General features: G+C 34.7%; 1 long non-coding RNA gene across 1 annotated transcript; it reads left to right on the top strand.

Annotated features, from left to right (window-relative positions):
- The first annotated feature begins 2,436 nt into the window (after positions 1-2,436).
- On the top strand, positions 2,437-3,343 carry LOC131806913 (uncharacterized). The gene is made up of 4 exons (XR_009344224.1): positions 2,437-2,526; positions 2,588-2,742; positions 3,008-3,155; positions 3,212-3,343. It is a non-coding gene; the product is annotated as an uncharacterized LOC131806913 (long non-coding RNA).
- The last annotated feature ends 17,148 nt before the right edge of the window (positions 3,344-20,491 follow it).

Here is a 20,491-nt window from a genome sequence, read left to right as displayed (position 1 = left end):
AGAGATATGTTGCAAAGCCTACTCGAACTTATTCGAGTAACATAGAAAAATAGAGTATCCTCGAGTATTGCTAGCAGGAAATCTACCCCTCGAATTGGAGCTAGTTTCGCTCTCTACTCGTATTCGAGCGAACATTGTAATCGGTTTTTAATGAAAAATATATATTTTTATTTTAAATTTGCGGGGTACTTTTCAATTAATAGGGTAAGTGTACCAGTAGTCGACACTTTTAGGATTTTCGCGTTTTTAATCGCTCACCATTCTGAGTGGAACTTTTCAATTATTAAAAAGTTAATTTATTCATATTCGAAATTTTGTATAGTTTTTGCAATAATAAATAAAGTTTTAATAACTTTTTATTAAATTTCATAAATTTGTAGTTTTATTAAAACAATGCCAATTGTCGGTATGGCATGTTCCAACAGTCGGCATACCAATTTTTTTGTAAGCATAATTAATAATAATAATAAATTAATTCATTAAAATATAATATGTTTGTTTAGTTAAACTGATTCGACGTCTTTATTGTACTTTTCTTAAGAATATGGATTGTTGAGGATCTTCACAGACAAAAATTTAATTTTTATTAGAATAAATCATCTTTTCTTACCGAAATTGTACACAAAGATAGCTGACAATATATTTGAAGTAAACAAAATACATTCAGTTATAATAGTTTCATTTATTTAGGCTTAAAAATAAAAAGTGCCGACTACTGGGACATGCCGAACTTAGGCACACTTACCCTATTTACTGAGTTAAAAATTTCGGGAGGAAACATCACTTATTACTCACCTATATATATGTATTACTGACTGAGAATGAACGCTCAGACGAGCGAATCTTGAAATAATCTTGAAATTTTGCACAAGGTGTGTACGCGTATGATAAAAAGCTGAGTTCTGAAAGGGTACGAAAAAGTACTTAATGTACACAAAAAAATTGAAAACTTTGTATTGAGCAAACGGAATACAAGTCATTGATATAGTGCAGGATAGATGTACCAATGGGTTTTTGGAAATTCAAACTTTAAGGTTACGAAGAATTCTAAAATAGTATTAAACTTCTAAAATGGTACCATTTGATATTATGTGAACGGATAGAGTTAAAACTTGAAATTTGGTATTAGAATCAATGTTGGAAAGTAAGTTTGATTTATGAAGGTGGTTAAATGGTACAATATCAGGTGAAAATGTAGAGATGTATATTATAATTGTACGAAAAGTACTAAACATGGTATTGGGTGAAGGGATTGAGCTGGAATCACGAAATAAAATATGGATGTCACTGTTGGCATCTGTGGTTAAGACATGGAGGTGGTTTTGGAAATATGAAGTTGATTTGTTCGAAGAGTACTAAATAGTACAAAAGTTTGTATTGGGCGAAGGAATAGAGCTGGAATACAGAAATTTGATATTGAAGTGTATCTTGGTATTTCGGATCTAGATATGGAGGTGGTTTTAGCAAAGTGTACTATTGTTGTGGGAAAATTACTTAATAGTACAAAATTTGGTATTGGTTGAAGAAATAGAGCTGAAATCATGAAATTTAAAGTAGGTGCCGCTTTTGGTGTCTGTAGCTAGTATGTGGAAGTGGTTTTGAAAATGTGAACTATAATTGTACGAAAAGTTCTAAATGGTACAAAACTTTGTATTGGGCGAAGTAATAGACCTGTAATACCGAAGTTTGATTTTGAAGTGTATCTTGGTATTTCGGATCTAGATATGGAGGTGGTTTTGGAAATATGTACTATAGTTGTACGAAAAGTACTAAATATGGTATTGGTTGAAGAAATAGAGCTGAAGAAATAGTGCCTACGTTGGAGAGAAGCAGTTAGCTTTGGATATGCAAAGTATAACTGTGTAGTATAAAAGTATGGTACTAAATATGGGATAGGTTCTTAGGATAAAACTGGAATTGTAAATTAGATATGGAGGTCTCTGTTGATATCTGGTGTTGAGATGTTTTGTTTGTTTTGCAAATTCGTACTATAATTATTCGAAAAGTAAAAAATGGTATTAATTTTGGATCAGTGTTGTTATCTAAGATGGAGAGATGGGGATTGTTTTGGGTTATGCGAAGTAAATGTTACTACAGTTGGTATTGGGTGAAGGGATATACCTGAAATTCTGAAATTCGATACTGAGGTCACTGCTGCTTCCTAGGGCTTACATATGGGAATAGTTTTGGACAGAAAAATTGGATGTGGATGTCTCTGGGTTCTTTTTCAGTAACATTTACTCTTTCGACAGTGAAAATCACTTATTAATCATTATTATAGTATGAGGATGTCGAAATATTTAAAAAAAAATCTTAAAATTGTTTAGAAGAAGCAAAACTTTTTTCCAGCACAAATTTGTTCCCAGTACAAAATTTGTCAAAAAATACATTTTAAATTTTGCAAACATCGTTTTTGTACATTGAATATTTTATTTTATTTCTTCAAAATTGTCTTAAATATTATTTCACCCACAAGTACCAAGACGCCTATCAGGTGCATTACCAGCAGACCAATAAAAACCAGACGTATCTTTTCCAAGGACAATGCAATGGGTGTTATATTCATATTTCCGTCATTATTTTTTAGTTCTTCTTGTGAATCGAAAATTCCCAAAAAATCCATCATCCACTTCTTGAGAATACCAGCCGAATTCAAATTATCCACAATTCGATTAAAAGGCTCCAACAAATAGGACTGAGGTCGTGTATAGGCACAAACTTGATTCAGCACCACGATGCCAGGTAAAATATTGAAATCATCATAAAGACGTCGGCTTCTGATGAAGGCCTGATGTTGCCAATAATTTGTCAGCATGGCCACTGGATAGTTAAACTCAAGCATTTGCTCATAGCTCTCGAAATCATCGGTATAATTCAATTCCTTAATTTGTGCTCGTGGAACTTGCAGAGCATCCAGCAATTCTTGTAAAATAAATTTCTTCTTAAGAAATGTGTAGTTCTTTGCAATCAGTTCTGATACCGTGTTAAGACCCCGATTTGATTTCAGATGAAAGGCTGCATACAACTTGCCCTGAAATGAACCATTAATAACCATGAAGGCAAATGCTATGAGCATCACAAAATATCGGGTGCTTTGGAATTGGTATTGGATATTGCGAGAATTGCCCAATGCCAAGCCGAGTATATCCAACCAGGTTAGTTTAAATATTTTCGAAATACATCGCAACAACTGGACCACCATCACTTGTAGCGTCAATGCGAATATGTATAATAACCAGACGCGAGGACCGAAAGGTGCCAACAGCCACTCGCCATCAAGTTGCCACCTTTTCGTAGTGACCACCACTGTGGGCGTAAGAAAGTACACCGAACTTGAGCCAAAGTAACGTGTCCTTGCTAAATATTTATAATAACCCATAAGGATATCGAATTTCTTCTGCTTCAAATCGTAAAATACTCCAGTCACAGTACCATTTTTATAGACCTCGCTGACCAGACTCTCGTTAATTGGATGACGAATTGTTTGGAAATTTAACTTCTTGGCCAACAAACGTATAGTTTCGCCTTGCATGCACCAGTATTTCTCGTCGAGTGCGTGTGTCATATAACTCGACCTACCCAGTACCGGTACCGGAGGTCGCATTGCAATATTAAGCGGACATTGGTGGAAATTTTTCAATTTATTGGGGAAAATCTCTTTGGATTGCAATATTCCTTTGCGGAAGGTATTAAATTTGCGCGGCATCACTTGGCGACAGTGTCCGGGTCGAAAGACGTCATAGGTATACCAGTGAAATGTGGAATTGCCAGCATATATTGCGACCACAATATCGACAATATTTCGTTTGAATGCCTTTTCAAATATTCGTTGCACTTCTCGTTGCCGCTGCAGATGTTTAGCTGTTTGCATTATTACCAAAAATTTACCCATTTTTTCCACGTAATAATCATCGATGATGGGTAACAGGGAACTGAAATAGAGAATATAGAGGGAATAAACAAATTTTAGTAATTTTAATATTATATTATATGGGGGCCATACCAAAACGGGAACCTATATAGGCAATTTTATACTTCAAGGATTGTCGTCTACGAAATCTTCTTAAATACCAAATTTGAAACAATTTCGTGGGTAAATATGACTAGGATAATCAAAATACCGAATACGTGGATCTAAATAATGTTCTGCCACCGGAGCTAGAACGCATTGTGAACTACAAATACCCATTTTTAAAGAAAATATCCGGAAACGTGGACCTATATAGACTATGTTCCGCCCCCGGAGCTAAAACCCATTGCGAACTACAAATACCAATTTTAGGACAAATACATGGAATAATGTGGCAAAAATCATCAAAATACGGAAAATCGGGAGGTACCGTTATATGGAGGCTATACAAAAACGTGGATCTATACATAAAATGTTGCACAATCGGAGCTAGAGCCCATTATGACCATTTTTTAGACAAATCCGTGGAAAATGTGGCAGAAATCATCAAAATACTGAATATCCAGAGGTACCATTATAAGGCGGTTAAAACCCGTTACGAACTACAAATACCGACTTTTAGACAAATCCGTGGAAAAATGTGGCAAAAATCATCAACATACCGAATATTGGGAGGTACCGTTATATGGGTGCTATACAAAAACGTAGACCTATACATACAATGTTTCGCACCGGAGCTAGAACCCATTATGACCCACAAATATCAATATTTTTACAAATCCGTTAAAAAAATGTGGCAAAAATCATTAAAACACCGAATATCGGGAGGTACAGTTATATGGGGACTATACCAAAACGATATACCAACCATCCTAGACACAACAATACAAATTGTTCTCCTAACGGTCCGTGCCTAATAATGCTTGCTGTATCGTGATTTCAACAAACTTAGAATTTTATGCTGATTATGAATATATATACTTTATGGGGTCTACGACGAATATTTAGTGATGTTACAAACGGAATGACAAAGTTAATATACCCTCATTTCCAAGGTGGAAGGTATAAAAATATTTATTGGAGCAATAGATATACCGGTCCGAGTTTCACCAAATGATTCGTTGAATATGAAAAAATCTATTCAATTCGGTCTGATATTACATATATGGTGAGCGATAACCGTAAAATCGGATAAAGATGTATATCGAAGCTATATAAAAATCTGAACCTATCTCGATAAAATTTTGCAGGGGTATTTTCGACCAGTATCTGATGCCCAGTATCAAATATCATTGTTGTGGAGTGAATATTATGCATGTGAGGAACTTTAACACCAAATCGGTTAAAACACAAACTTTTAGGGCGAAATCTGTGGAAAGAGTCAAAATTCGGTGCATTTGGGCTGATATTAGCCATTTGTTTTACAATAAACATAAAATCGGATTAAGGATATATATGGGAGCTACATCCAAATCTGAACCGATAACATTTGGCAAAGGTATTTCGAAGCTCTATAATATACCTGGTTCCAAATATCATTGTTGTCGAATGCATATGAGGAACTTAAACACCAAATCGGGGGCTATAGATATATCTGAACCCATTGTAACCAAAATTTTGAATATTTGATTTTAGGATCAATTAAGTCGGAATTTCCAAAATTCAGTCCATTTGGGATGATATTAGCCATTTGGTCCACAAAAAATCTGAAATCGGATAAAGATATATATGGGAGCTATATTGAAATCTGAAGAGGACTTGACGAAATTTTAAAACTTTATTTCTGAGCTGTATCTGATATCTGGTACCATAGATTATTATTATTGTGGGGTGCATATTACGAATGTGAGGGACTTAAAACTCCAAACCGGATGAAACATATATATGGGAGCTATAGGTATATTTGAACCTATTTTCACAAAATTTGAAGTATATGCTTTTAGGTTGAATTAAATCAGATAGACAAAATGCAGTTCATTTTGGCTGATATTACCAATTTGGTGTACAATATACCTGATATGAGTTATCTGGTACCAAATATCATTCTTCTGGAGTGCATATTATCCCAAATCGGATGAAACATTGTATGGGAGCTATAGCCATATCCGAACCCATTTTTTCCAAATTTGATGTAATTCGGTCGGATGTGCCAAAATTAAGGTCATTTAGACTGATATTGTCCATTTGGTGCACAATTTTCCTGGAATCAGTTGAAGTTATATGTGGAAGCTATATCTAAATGTAAACAGATTCTCACCAATTTCAAAAGGGTTCGTCCTTGCGCCAAACAAATATTTTTTGGAAAATTTCATCTCAATCGGATAATAAATGAGAACTGCATTTCGTTCACCAATGTACATGGACAGGCGGACGGACGGGCTGACATGCATAGATCGACTCAGAAATTGATTCTATTAAGATCCTCAAAAGTAACTATGGGTCTATGTCGCTTCCTTCTCCATGTTACAAATAAATGCACAAATACATATTACTCAAATTACTGTTCTCAATTTCAGAACTTGTAAAATTGCAAAAGTGATTTTCGTCGATGCAGATGTTTGTCGCCACTATATATAGGGTAAGTGTACCAGTAGTCGGCACTTTTAGGCTTTTCAATATTTCAATCTTTCGACATTCTGAATGAAATCTTTTAATTGCAGAAAAGTAGAGTTGTTCAGATTCCAAATTTTGTTTAGTTTTTGAAATAATAAACAACAATTGAATTTGTTTTTATTAAATTGGCAAAATTTGCAATTTTACTAAAATAGTAGTTTTTTGCCAGCAGTCGGCACCATTTTCCAATGCCCGGCATGTCTATTTGCCAGTAGTCGGCATATGGTATTTCAGTAACTTAAACACCAAATCGAAAAAAAAAAATATTATTTTGTATATTTTTTATTTCAAATAGTATAAAACAATGCTATATTATTAATTCACAGTTTAATTAACTAATTTCGTTTTTAAATAGCGTTTTATTTATTTATCATTCTAAACCAAATATAGGTAGAAAATCAAGAATAGTATGGTTACCTTCAATTAAAATAAAAATGAGATTAAATAAAAAAGTACCTTTCTTATATTTGGAATTTGTGAATTGATCTTTTTCCTTTAGATAACCAACATCTTTTTTAAATGCCACCACTATCTAAAATGTCAAATAGCTGATTTAAAGAACAACCCTCTTAATTTAGAAAAGTTGGTCAAAAAGCACAAATAAAAGCAACTGCCGACCCAAAACTATTTTTTTATTTGAGAAGTTTTTGGATTATTTTTTAATACTTTTCTCAAGTTTTGGTGAAATAGGTCAACAATTATATTTTTCTAGTAATCGGCACCCCCTGCCGACTACTGGCAAATCTCTTTTTTTCTGTTCCTAATGTCGGCATTAAATAATATAAGTGAAAAATGCCTGATTATGTATTTTTCTTTAAGTCATAAAATGATCTTTAGACTGTTATTTACCATTATAAAATATTTCTGATTCCAAAAGTATTAAATTTAATTTACTTAAATCGATTGTTAAGTTGTCGCCACCACTATTTTTTTCTTTACAAACAAGCACTATCGCACGCGCTGGAAGACACTCACTGACGACAACCGTTATTCTCTCGTAATAAATGATCGGAGCTCATTGTTTTTTTTTTTTTTTTACAGAAAGAGAGCAGAGAACACTGTTGACGTTTTTTTGCAATTATTTCATTATTTGGTCAATTCCATTTTTAGTTATTTAAGTTTAAATTTCAAAACTGCCGACTACTGGGACATGCCGAACTTAGGCGCACTTACCCTATAGCTATCTACAGTTTCAAATAAGGGTTTGAATAACTTTCAGCACGACAGAGGGCTTAAATATAGGACAATTTCCACGAAATCTTGCATAATTTCTTGCCAAAGGTGAAAAGACATAAATAATATTTCATAACTATATGACGATTATTCGATTATTATTATAATGACAACATCCGACCTCTACATTGAATATTAATACATTATTTATAACCCGTGAAAATCGAAAACTGGAAAACAATCCCTGATATTTGGAATGATTGTTATGTGGTCTAACTATATTACCAAAATTGCGAGGAACTCGTTCACTCAAAAGGGCTGCATGAACTTACCTGAAAGCACGATAAGAGTCCACATACCACAGATTATAACTGTATATGTGATCGTTTTGATGATAGCGCTTGGTGGAAATTTCATATTTCAATGAAGTTGTACCCTTCAAATAGCTCGTCAGATAATCGTAAATAACAATTTCCCAACTCGGGCATGATTCGACATTCACAGCAACGCTCAGGAGACGTGTTCTCCTCTGGAAATATGCTCGAATTGTATTTTCAATACTTCGATTAGTTCTGTACAAGGACAATTTCCATTTCTTCAAGGATGCATCATATCCAGAAGTGTGGACAAATTGTAGAGAAAAGAATATAAGTGTGAACTTTAAAACTTTCATGTTGGCAGATTCTTTGCAACTGAATTTTGTAATGGCAATATGCTCTAGCTAACGATTCGGAATGTAAAAACTATTTCAATGGCAAACATATTAATCACCTTTGTGGTTAATTAGAGAACATGACATGGTCAATTGGAGTTGTTGTATAAAATATTTAATTGGCTTGCCAGTCTTACTGGACACTAATTTACTAGAAACTGAAAATGTCCAATTGACTTTGGACGACATTGTTGCGATTTTTTTAAAAATAGAAAATTCCAAGAATTCTAGGAAGAAGTAATTGCAAAAAACAAGTTTGAAAGTTCTAGCTTGTGTTTCGACAGAAATATTTGGTCGAACTCATTTTGTGCCACTTTTTATATATTTTACATGGTAAAGATTATGTTCTGACCCTTAGCATTTGACATTTTATTTGCCATTAGGACGACGTACCACAAAGATTGAGCTCCCATAGCCCTCCTTTGCACTTGATGTTATATTAATAAAATTATTGCAATGTGCGAAATTTGTAGAGAACTGGGAATAATTTCGGATTTTTTTGATAAAAAAAATTGCATTACCAACTATTGGATCTCCCAATCATTCATTGGCAATCGTCTACTGACTTATTATTTTTACAAGGACATGTTTCCCGAAGTAAGTAGTTATTATTTGGCCTCTAAAATCGAAAAATAAGAAGAAATCTGCATTTTTTCAATTTCTAGTATTAATGTTCCATTTTACCTCGATCACAACTTACAATTTAATCATTTTTTTCCTAATCCATTTTTTGCAATCAAAATTACTTTTAAACAATATATTGGGAAACCTCCTTCGGTCCAAACCCATTTCAGTTGATTTTTTAAATAATATCAGACAGTCCTGCACAAATGTTACCTTTAGCTTTTGACGGGGGAATTTGCCCTATGTTTAGCCATCTCTGTCGTGCTGATTGGTATTCAAAACAATTTCACATAAAAAACCAGTAAAGAAAGTCTTAAAGTCGGGCGGGCCGACTTTATGATACCCTACACCACTTTGCATATTTAGTAGAGCTTCACATATCAATTAAAAGTTTTTATGTGGACTAAATATGCCGAAGCATGCGTATCCATTTAATACGGGCTTGTATTGCCCATTTGGTGCACAATTAACTTGAAATCGGATAAAGATATATGTGGGAGCTATATGCAAATCTGAACCGATCTCAATAAAATTAGGCAAATACAATTCTGAGCTGTATTTGATATATTTCCCTGAATATCGTTGTTACGGAGTGCATACTATGGCTGTGGGTAACAAATACAACAAATCGGATGAACTATATATATGGAAGCTATGGTTATATCTGAACCGATCTTCACCAAATTTGGCATACTAGCTTCTAAACTCAATTCGGTCGCATGTGCCAAATTCCATCCCGTTTGGGCTAATATTACACGTTTGGGGCACAATAAAATGCAAATCGGATGAAATTATATGTGGAAGCTATATACAAATCTGACCTGATCTAGATATATTGATATATTTCCCCAAATATTGTTGTTACAGAGTGCATATTACGGCTGCGGAGGACAAAAATAACAAATCGGATGAACAATATATATGGAAGCCATAGCTATATATGACCCGATTTTCAGACCTAATTTGGTCGTGCAACATGTGCAACATTCCATTCTATACACGCTGATATTACACGTTTGGTGCACGATAAAGGCAAGTCGGACGAAGATATATATGGGAGCTATAGCTAAATGTTGACCGATTATCTCCATTATAGACGGACGAAAAGACGGACTGACATGCATAAATCGACTCAGAATGATTCTGAACTCATGCTAAATTCGGTGTCTACTGGTTTTTAATTGTAGAGAGACTGCAAAATCAGGAAGATTTTAATTTTTTGGTCCATTTGAACCCCTAAATATACATCAAAACAATAGGCTTCTATTCTGATCCTAACCCTGCCACCATTCGGTTGATTGACAATCGAAGAGGGAGATTGGACTATATTCTCATTTACAATTGCTAATCTTCGAAATCGATCTAATTTTGGTAAAAATAACACAATGTACTTTCAGTAGATCTATAATTGGATTTCCAAAAAAAATAGTATCAGTCGGTTTTGCTAACTGATGTATACCCTCAGCCAATTCGATTATTTTAATATATGTTGACTTCTGTTATGATTTTTCAACTTTTTGAATAAGCAAGGAATGGGCCAATATTGTCCATTTCGTATTGGAACTAAATAAATATGATATACATATTGCGACGTACCAGGTATGGTACTTTATTTGAGATATGCGATAATTTCAAGAAAATGTTAAAATGTGCGTGATGTACCAAATATAGTCGACCGAAATATTACATTTTCAGTTATGACCCTTTGTGGGTGTGGTACCAAAAGGGGTTCGCAGATGTATATCATCTTCGGATTTTATAAGGTACCAGTAGGAGTGGACCTATATTGCCCACCTCCAAACTCCATCTAAGTTTGATAATAATGTTACGATGTATTTACGATGTATGTTATTTCGATGAGGCACGTTTTAGCCGTGTCAAACGATATATACCCTCTCTAGCCATATGGCTGAGGGTACACTAGGCTGAGTGTATACAAAATCCAACATCTATCCAATAAAAATTGCTTTTAAAAAAATATTTTTTATTTCAAAATTAACATTATTGTCTAAATTTCTTTATTCTTTTCTTCAAAAATGTGTGCCATAAAATTTCAACAAAAAATACCAACAACGACATCAAATGCATAGCCCAAAGACCATGGAATATAATTTGCATTTTTGCAACACAAAGTGGTACAGGTTCTAGTTTTGAATATTTTCTCCCCCTTTCAGCCATGGTAATAGACATTGGAAATTTCCCGGTAACATCCATCAGCCATTTCTTAATAAATCCACCCGAATGAAGGTCATACAAAATGCGATTAAATGGTTCGATTAGTGTGGAACTCGGTCGCATATAGGCACAAACGGGATTTAAGACGACAGTATTGGGTAAAATTTCGAAATAGTCATGTAACTGATGAACTCGAAGAAAATGGTGAATAGTCCAATAGTCAGTCAAAATGACCCGACGATGGGGACTGTGAAGTTGCGCCTGGAAATGGCTATGATTTTCCGGAACATTTGTGTAGACAATCTGTGATGATGGAATATTAAATGGTCGGATTAAATCTCCCTGAAAGAAACGTCTCATATAAAAGGTATAATTCTCTTTTAGTAAGTTCTTCACGGTATTGGGCGGTGTGTTGATTTGGCTATGGAAAGCTCCGTACAGCTTACCTTCGAATGTACGCAATATAATTAGAAAACCAAAAGTCCATGCTGCTACAAAGAATCTTGAGCCAGGTCTACGATGGGAAATGGTTCGAGAATTTCCCAATGCCAGACCAATTATATCCAACCACATGCAAATCGGGGAATTCTTTTTCATAACCATGCGAGGTAGTACAAATATCGCGACATAGACGACAACGAACAACATACATAACAGTAACCACACTGTCCCCTCAAATGGTGCCAAAAGCCATCCTCCTTTCAGAAGTGATGATTCTCTTTTGCGAACGACAAACACTGCGGGTTGTAGTAAATAGGGCATGCTTACGGAAAAGTGCCTGGCTCTGCTCAATGAATGATAATAACCCATTAATATATCAAATTTTCTCTCCGATAATTCAAAAAAAGGTCCAATTACAGTACCATTCTCGTGAACCAATCCTATATCCCCTCCTTTGGATGGCTGGAAATGTAGTTTGAAGTTAAGTTTGTTGGCAATGCAACGTAAAATTCTAGCTCCCAAGCCCCAAACGTCGGTGATTTCTTTTTGCCCTCCCTCCTCCGTATAATTGAAAAGAGGCTCAATTGGGTGCACAAAAACAGTGATGGGACATTTGTAGAAATTTTGCAATTTTCGGGGAAACAATTCGTTTGTCGTTATTTGGCCATTTTCAAATTTAGCAAATTGTTGTATTATCTACTGGCGGCAAATGTTAGGTTGAAATATATAGTACGTGTAAAAATTGAATTTGGAATTTTCAATGTACATGGCCACAGTTATATCAATAATATTACGCCTTATGTCTTGTTGGAAAATCCGCTGCATTTCGTTGTAGTCCTCCAGCTGTTGAGGAGTTTTTAAAACTGCCATATATTGGCCCATGTATTTGACATTCGGTAGTTTTCCAATTAACTGCAAGATTTTGCTGAAAAGAAAAGTTTATAATCCTTGAGAGCACTATCAACATATTAAACAAGTAAAAAAAAAATAAGTTCGCCCGGGCCGAACTTTTAATACCCTCCACCTTTGTGTAAAGAAAACTTTTTTTATGAAAGTATCTGAATTCACATGCGTTCCAATTTAAACTACAAATACCAGTACGACCGCTCCATAAAGTGGGTGAGGCCGTTGTACGGGGGCTATACCAAAACGGAAACCTCCATATACAATTTTATACTTCAAGAATTGTCATCTACCAAATCTTCTTTAATACCAAATTTTAAACAATTGTGACTAGAATTATCAAAATATCGAGTATCGTTATATTTGCGCTATAATGGATTAAATACTCAATATTCCGCCCCAGGAGCTAGAATCCATTATGACCTACAAATGCCAATTTTTAGACAAATCCGTGAAAAATGTGGCAAAAATAATCAAAACACCGACGGCCATATAACCGTACCTTCCGATGTACGGTTATATGGCGGCTATAACAAAACATGGATCTATATATTATGTTCCGCCACCGAAGCTAGAACCCATTACAAACTACAAATGCCAATTTTTAGACAAATCCCTTGAAAATGTGGCTAAAATCATAAAAATACCGAATATTCAGAGGTATTGTTGTGTGGGGGGCTAAACAAAAACGTGGATCAATTCATACAATCTTTCGCCACCAGAGCTACAACCCATTATGACCTACAAATACCAATTTTTAGACAAATCCGTGAAAAATGTGGCAAAAATCATCAAAACACCGACTATCGGGAGGCACCGACCGATATACAGGGTTGCCCATATTTGACGGACCCATGACTCTTTCGGCCCATTCCAATCGACGAGGCAGGCAACATTCTTTGCGTCAATAGAATTTTGTACGGGAACAAATGCAAATCAATGCGAATAATCCGTTGTAAAGTGGACCGAGCCATGTTCAACTGCTGAGAACGGCGTTTTTGGGATGTTCTTGGGGACCTCTCAACACTGGGTCGTACGTAGCGATATTCTCGGCCGATCGCCTTGGTCGACTTTTATATGGCTTCTTCGGATTAGATAGAGCCTTACCAGTCGAAAATTTTTCGTATAAACGCTTAATGGTGTTCTTAGAAGGCGCACTTCTCAGATATTTTAAATGTTTTAAAAGCACGTTGAGTTTTCACAGTTGACTTCTTCTGTTGAATGTAAATTTCAACTATTTCGCGTGGCGTGTATTGGTTCATGGTAAAAATCTGCTTGGACTGACGTTTCAAACGCGGTATGTCATTAAGCGATGTGACATCTCTGTCAAAAGGCGTTATGGCGTTGCCAGATGGGTCCGTCGAATATGGACAACCCTGTATCTCATTTTTTATACCAACCAACCTAGACACAATACAAAATTGTTCAGCCAAATTTTGAAGCTCTGCGTAAAAAAATGTGGGCTGTTTCGTGATTTCAACAGACAGTTAAATCGGCTTAGAATTTTATGCTGATTATGAATAAATGTACTTTATGGGGTCTACGACGAATATTTGGGGATGTTACATACGAAATGATGTTTGGGATGTTAATATATTCTCCTTTTCAATGTGGAGGGTATAAAGACAAACTATTTTTATATCCTCGATCCGCTACAGAGGATATCATTTCATACGTTCAAAACGTACATCATCGAAATAACGGTTTTAGACCCCAGGTCTCTTTGGACCAAATCCGTTTCAGGACATTTGGAGTCGATCTAGCGATGTCCGTCCGTCTGGCTGGTGCGCACAATAACTCTCGAAGGGAGTATCCGAGTTAGTCCAAACTTGGCACATCGTAATATTATTGTCAAACTTAGATTGAGTTCGGAGATGGGCAATATCGGCCCACTACCACTGGCACCAAAACAATAATAAAATCCGAAATAAACATTCGGTTCTCTTCAAATTACACACATCACAATATTTTTATTAACCGAAGGTCTGGTGTGAAATTGGGATATATCGGTCCACTCCTTCTGCTGCATCCTCTACAAAAGGTCAACATTTTGAATATCCATGGAGCTCATACAACGCAAAATTAATCTCCGATTCGATTCAGACTTGACACATCTCAATATTTCCATCAACACAAGATCTGTTATAAAGATGGTAGAGATCGGACAATTCCTTCTGGTACCTCCCCACAAAGGGTTCAAGATTTTGAAAAACAAAAAGCTCAAAGAATTCCATTCCATTTTCATACTTCATCTAATACAAATTACAATAAATATCTTTAGCTTTGAATTTTGTTATTTATTTCCAATTATATAGCTATGAATAGAAATCTCAATATTGAAGACCACATTTTAGCTATTTTCCTACACCATATAAAAATATAGTATAATTTAGTGTGCTTTTGGTACAATTATTTTTCGAGTTCAAAACACACACTTTTTCGCCTACCCCACACAAGATCAAGGATCCTCATTTAAATTTCAGATTTCCAGCTCAGTCTCTTCTCCGCATGCCGAATTTGGTACAATTTAGTACTTTTCGTATAAAATTTAGTACGTATTTCTGACTTTCTTCCCTACTTCCCAGACCTGTTCAAATTTCAAAATTATTAATTCCAAATGTTACCAAATTTAGTGAATTTTAATATTTTTGCTGCGCTTAATATTTAAATTTCCAAAAACCCTTTCGTTCATCTATCCCACACAACATCAAAGACCCACACTCAACATTTTCAGGCCTATCTCTTTCCCAAATACCAAACTTAATATCATTAGTACTTTCGTACTTTTTTAGCATATAATTCCAAAATCTACTCGGTTTTTCCTGTAATGTACAAAAATACTTTTGTCGCACAGTGTAACTGTCGTTACTTCTATTATCAACTAGTCAGAGAATCGCACTACTGATGTTGCTTAAAACATTGTGTATTTTTTACGAAATAATATCTACTCACCCGAACGCCCTGCATGAGTCCACATACCACAAGTTGTATTGATGTAACAAACGTTGATGGTCATCATTAATGGAAATTTCCAAATTCATAAAATCTATTCCCCTGAAAGCCTGGGTTAGATAATAATTGATGTCGTACAGCCAATCTCAGGAGTATTCCAAATGTATGGACACGCCCAGTAACTTGGTTTTATTTTGAAAATATCTGGCAATGACATGTTCCAAACTGCGATTATCCTCAATTATTTTTATATCAAATTTTTCCATAACATTTATTTGATCCGCCAATGATTGGAGAAATTGTAAATTACACAAAAATATTGCGATTATTTTATAAAGGTTCATGATGTGACGTTCGTCGTTACTTCGTTGAGTGCCTTTGCGGAAATTTTTGTTCCCTACGCGCGTAGTTTTTTATGGCAAAAATGCAAATCATTTTATTTCTGTCTTAATTAAAAGCATGTGTAAAATCAATGAAAATAATTAATTCTAAGCATAAAGGTTACTGTGTAATAGGATGTAATGAGAAACGGAAAGGTAGGAGTTAAAGTCATTTTAGATATATTTTTAAAAGTTAGGCAGATTTTCTTCGGGGACTTAATTAGGCCGTATTCATACAGTAAATTAAGCAAAATTTATGCAAAATTCTCATACACAACATAATTTTAGAAGAATTGCGCGAGAAAAGAAAATATTCCTTTTAATTTTGCAAAAAAAAAATACCAGTAAAGAAAGTCTTAAAGTCGGGCGGCCGACTTTATGATACCCTACACCACTTTGCTAATTTAGTAGAGCTCCACATAACAATTAAAAGTTTTTATGGGAGAATTCAATCATACACGCTATGATTATAATTATTATTTTAAGTCAAAGGACTAAATATGCTGAAGCATTTGTATCTTTTAAATTCGGACTTGTATTGCCCATTTGGTGCAAAATTAATTTGAAATCAGATAAAGATATATATGGGAGATATATCTAATCTGAATCGATCTCGATAAAATTTGGCAAAGATATTACAGAGTTACAGATATATTTCCCTGAATATCGTTGTTACGGAATGCATATTACGGCTGTGGTTAACAAATATAACAAATTGGATGAACAATATATATGGCAGCTATAGCTATATCTGAAACGATCTTCACCAAATTTAACATACTAGCTTCTAGACTCAATCTAACAAATATTAGACATTTGGTGCACAATAAAAGGTAAATCGGACGAAGCTATATATGGGAGCTATATCCAAATATGAACCGATCTCGATAAAATTTAGCAAATGTATTTTTGAGCTGTATTTGATATATTACCCCAAATATTGTTGTTACAGAGTGCATATTACGGCTGTGGAGGACAAAAATAACAAATCGGATGATCAATGTATATGGGATCTATAGCTATATCTGAACTATATCTGATTTCGATCAAATTTGGCATACTTATTTCTGGTCGAACGTGCAAAATTCCATACTATTTGGGCTGATATTACAAGTGTGGTGCACAATATAAGGCAAATCGGGCGAAAATATATATGGGAGCTATACCTAAATATTGACCGATTATCTCCAATTTCAATAGGGTTCGTCCTTGGGCCTTCTATTATGATTATTCAAAATGTTGACCCTCTATGGAATAGGTTCCGAAGGAATGGGCCAATATTATTCATTTCGTAGTGGGCCTAAATAAATATGATATGAATAATGAAACGTGCCAGGTTTGGATAATACAGGGTTGTCCATATTCGACGGACCCATCTGGCAACGCCATAACTTTTGACAGAGATGTCACATCGCTTAATGACATACCGCGTTTGAAGCGTCAGTCCAAGCAGATTTTTACCATGAACCAATACACGCCACGCGAGCGCTCTGAAATAGTTGAAATTTACATTCAAGTCAATTGTGAAAACTCAACGTGCTTTTAAAACACTAAAAAATGTGAGAAGTGCGCCTTCTAAGAACACCATTAAGCGTTTATACGAAAAATTTTCGACTGGTAAGGCTCTTTATAATCCGAAGAGGCCATATAAAAGTCGACCAAGGGGATCGGCCGAGAATATCGCTGCCGTACGAGCCAGTGTTGAGAGGTCCCCAAGAACATCCCAAAAACGCCGTTCTCAGCAGTTGGGCATGGCTCGGTCCACTTTACAACGGATTATTCGCATTGATTTGTTCCCGTGCAAAATTAAATTGACGCAAAGAATGTTGCCTGCGGACAAGCCTCGTCGATTGGAATGGGCCCAATGAGTCATGGGTCCGTCGAATATGGGCAATCCTGTATAGGTCTCTTCCTTCATGTGATAATTTTTAGAAAATGTTAAAATGTGCGTGAAGTACCAGATATAGTCGACCGAAGTATTCAATTTTCATACTTCACTCAATACAGATATGAGCAAAATTACAAGAAAATCGAACATTCATATCCGAACATTAATTCCATATTTATCTCAGGTTTCTGGTCGAGTGAAATATTTAGGTATATCAAGTTGTAAATTATCGCTGACTTGTTCCACAAGTTTTGAGAGATAAAAGAATTGAAAACTGTGACCCTTTGTGGGTGAGGACCAGAAGGGGCTTGCAGATATATATCACCTTCACAGCAAACCTTGTGTTAGCAAAAATGTTTGTCTACCTGAAATTTGAAGAGCGTTGAATGCTTATTTCGCTTTCCTTGAGCGTTTTGTTTTTCAAAATCTTGAACGCTATGTGGAGGTCCAATCTCTAGCATTTTTACAACAGTTCTTGTGTTGATGGAAGTTTTGAGATGTACAAAGTATGAATGGAATCGGATGTTAATCTCGTGTTTTATGAGCTTAATGGATATTCAAAATTTTGATCCTTTGTGTGTGTGTGGGGGGGGGGGGGTTCCAGAAGGTGTGGACCGATAAATCACATCTTCACAGCAGATGCTGTGTTAATTGGAATAATGGGATGTGTGAAATATCAAAGAACCGGATGCTTATTTCGGATTTTATAATCGTTTTGGTTATTCAAAACTTTGGCCCTTTGTGGGGGAGTTACCAGAAGAAATTAACCAATCTCTACCATCGTTATAATAGATCTTGTGTTGATAGAAATATTGAGATGTACCAAGTCTGCATGGAATCGAATGTTAATTTCGCGTTTTATGAGATCAATGTATATTCAAAATTTTGACCCTTTGTGGGGGTGGTACCAGAAAGAATGAACCGATATATTCAATCTTCACACCAGACCTTGTGGTAAAAAAAATGTGATGAGTGTAATTTTAAGGCAATCGGAATCTTACATCATATTTTTTAAGAGTTAGAATTATTCAATATGTTGACCCTTTGTGGAGAAGGTACTTGATGGAGTGGACCGATATTGTCCATTTTAATACCTAACCTAGCACTGATGCAAATATTAGGATTTACAAAGTTGGAACAAGATCGGATTATCATTTCTCTTTCTGTTTTTTTTTTTTTGGAGAAGTTCGACCTTTCGCGGGGATGACCAGAAGGAGTGAACAGATATTGCCAGTTTGCAAAATTCAAAAAAAAAAAAAAACTAAATGAGTAAATAAATGAAAAAATAAAAAATAAATCATACATCGTACTAAATTTTTAGACTTTCAAAATTTTATATATTATACAAGTTGTCACTTTTTCGGAAAGAATAATAGGAAAATGTCAACTTTATATACAAAAAAAAAAAAAAAATCAAAATCCTTAATTTAACTTAATAACCTACTTGTTATTAGTAAAACTAACAGTGATCCAAATTTAGTACTATTTAATACTTTTCTTACCATTATAGTATGCACCGTATACCAACAGCGACCTCAATATCAAATATTGGGATTCCAGCTCTATACATTCAGTCAATACCATGTTTAGTAACATTTAGTACTTTTCGTATAATTATAGTACTCATTTGTAAAACCGTTTCATACCTCATCCTAGACACTAACATTTATTGCAATAAAAATTCAATGTTTCAGCTCTATCCCTTCTCCCAATATATAATTTAGTACTATTTAGTAGTTTTCGTACAATTATAGTACACAATTTCAAAATCACCTCCATATCACAATCCCAGATACCAACAGAGACCTTAATATCAAATTTAGGGATTCCAGCTCTAACCATTCACCCAATACAAAGTTTAGTACTATTTCGTACTTTTCGAAAATTTATAATAAACATTTTCAAAACACTCTCCATTTCCGATACCAACAATGTCGTTAATATAAAATTTCAGGATTTCATCTCAGTAATTTCCCCCATTAGTAAAATTTAGTTCAGTTATAATACATATCCAAAACATGGTCCTTATCTCAACCACAGACACCAACATATCAAATTTCAGGATTCCAGATCTATCTCTACACCCAATACCAAGTTTAGTAACATCTAGAATTGTTTGTATAATTTTAGTACTCATTTGCAAAATGTTTTCATATCTCAATTCTAGGCACAAACCGTTATCGGAATATAAAACTTCACAGTCTCCGCCCTGTCCCTTTACCCAATACCAATTTTAGTACTATTTAGTAATTTTCACACAATTATTGTACACATTTCCAAAACCTCCTTCATATCTCAATTTCAGGTATTAACAGAGTCCTCATTTATTAAATATGAGGGTTCCAGACCTATTTATACCTCCAATACCACATTTAGTACCATTCAGTACTTTTCGAATAAATATAGAAAGCATTTCCAAGCCATCGCTAAATTTCAAAAACAGATACCATCAGTAATCTAAATATAACAAGTAAAAAAGATGTAAGTTCGGCCGGGCCGAACTTTTAATACCCTACACCACTTGGTACAAATTTGGCAATTTCCACAAAAAAAAAAAAAAAAAAATAAATAAATAAATAAATAAATAAAATCCGTTAAAAATTTTGTTAAAATCTTAAAAATACCGAATGCTTATACGACGACGTGGACCTGCATAGGCAACTTTTGTCATAAATTATTACAATATTTAAATGCGAAACTTGAAGAAAAATCTGTTTATA

This window comes from Musca domestica, unplaced genomic scaffold, assembly GCF_030504385.1.
Source record: "Musca domestica strain aabys unplaced genomic scaffold, Musca_domestica.polishedcontigs.V.1.1 9, whole genome shotgun sequence".
NCBI lineage: Eukaryota > Metazoa > Arthropoda > Insecta > Diptera > Muscidae > Musca > Musca domestica.
This window is presented reverse-complemented; position numbering and strand designations above follow the sequence as displayed.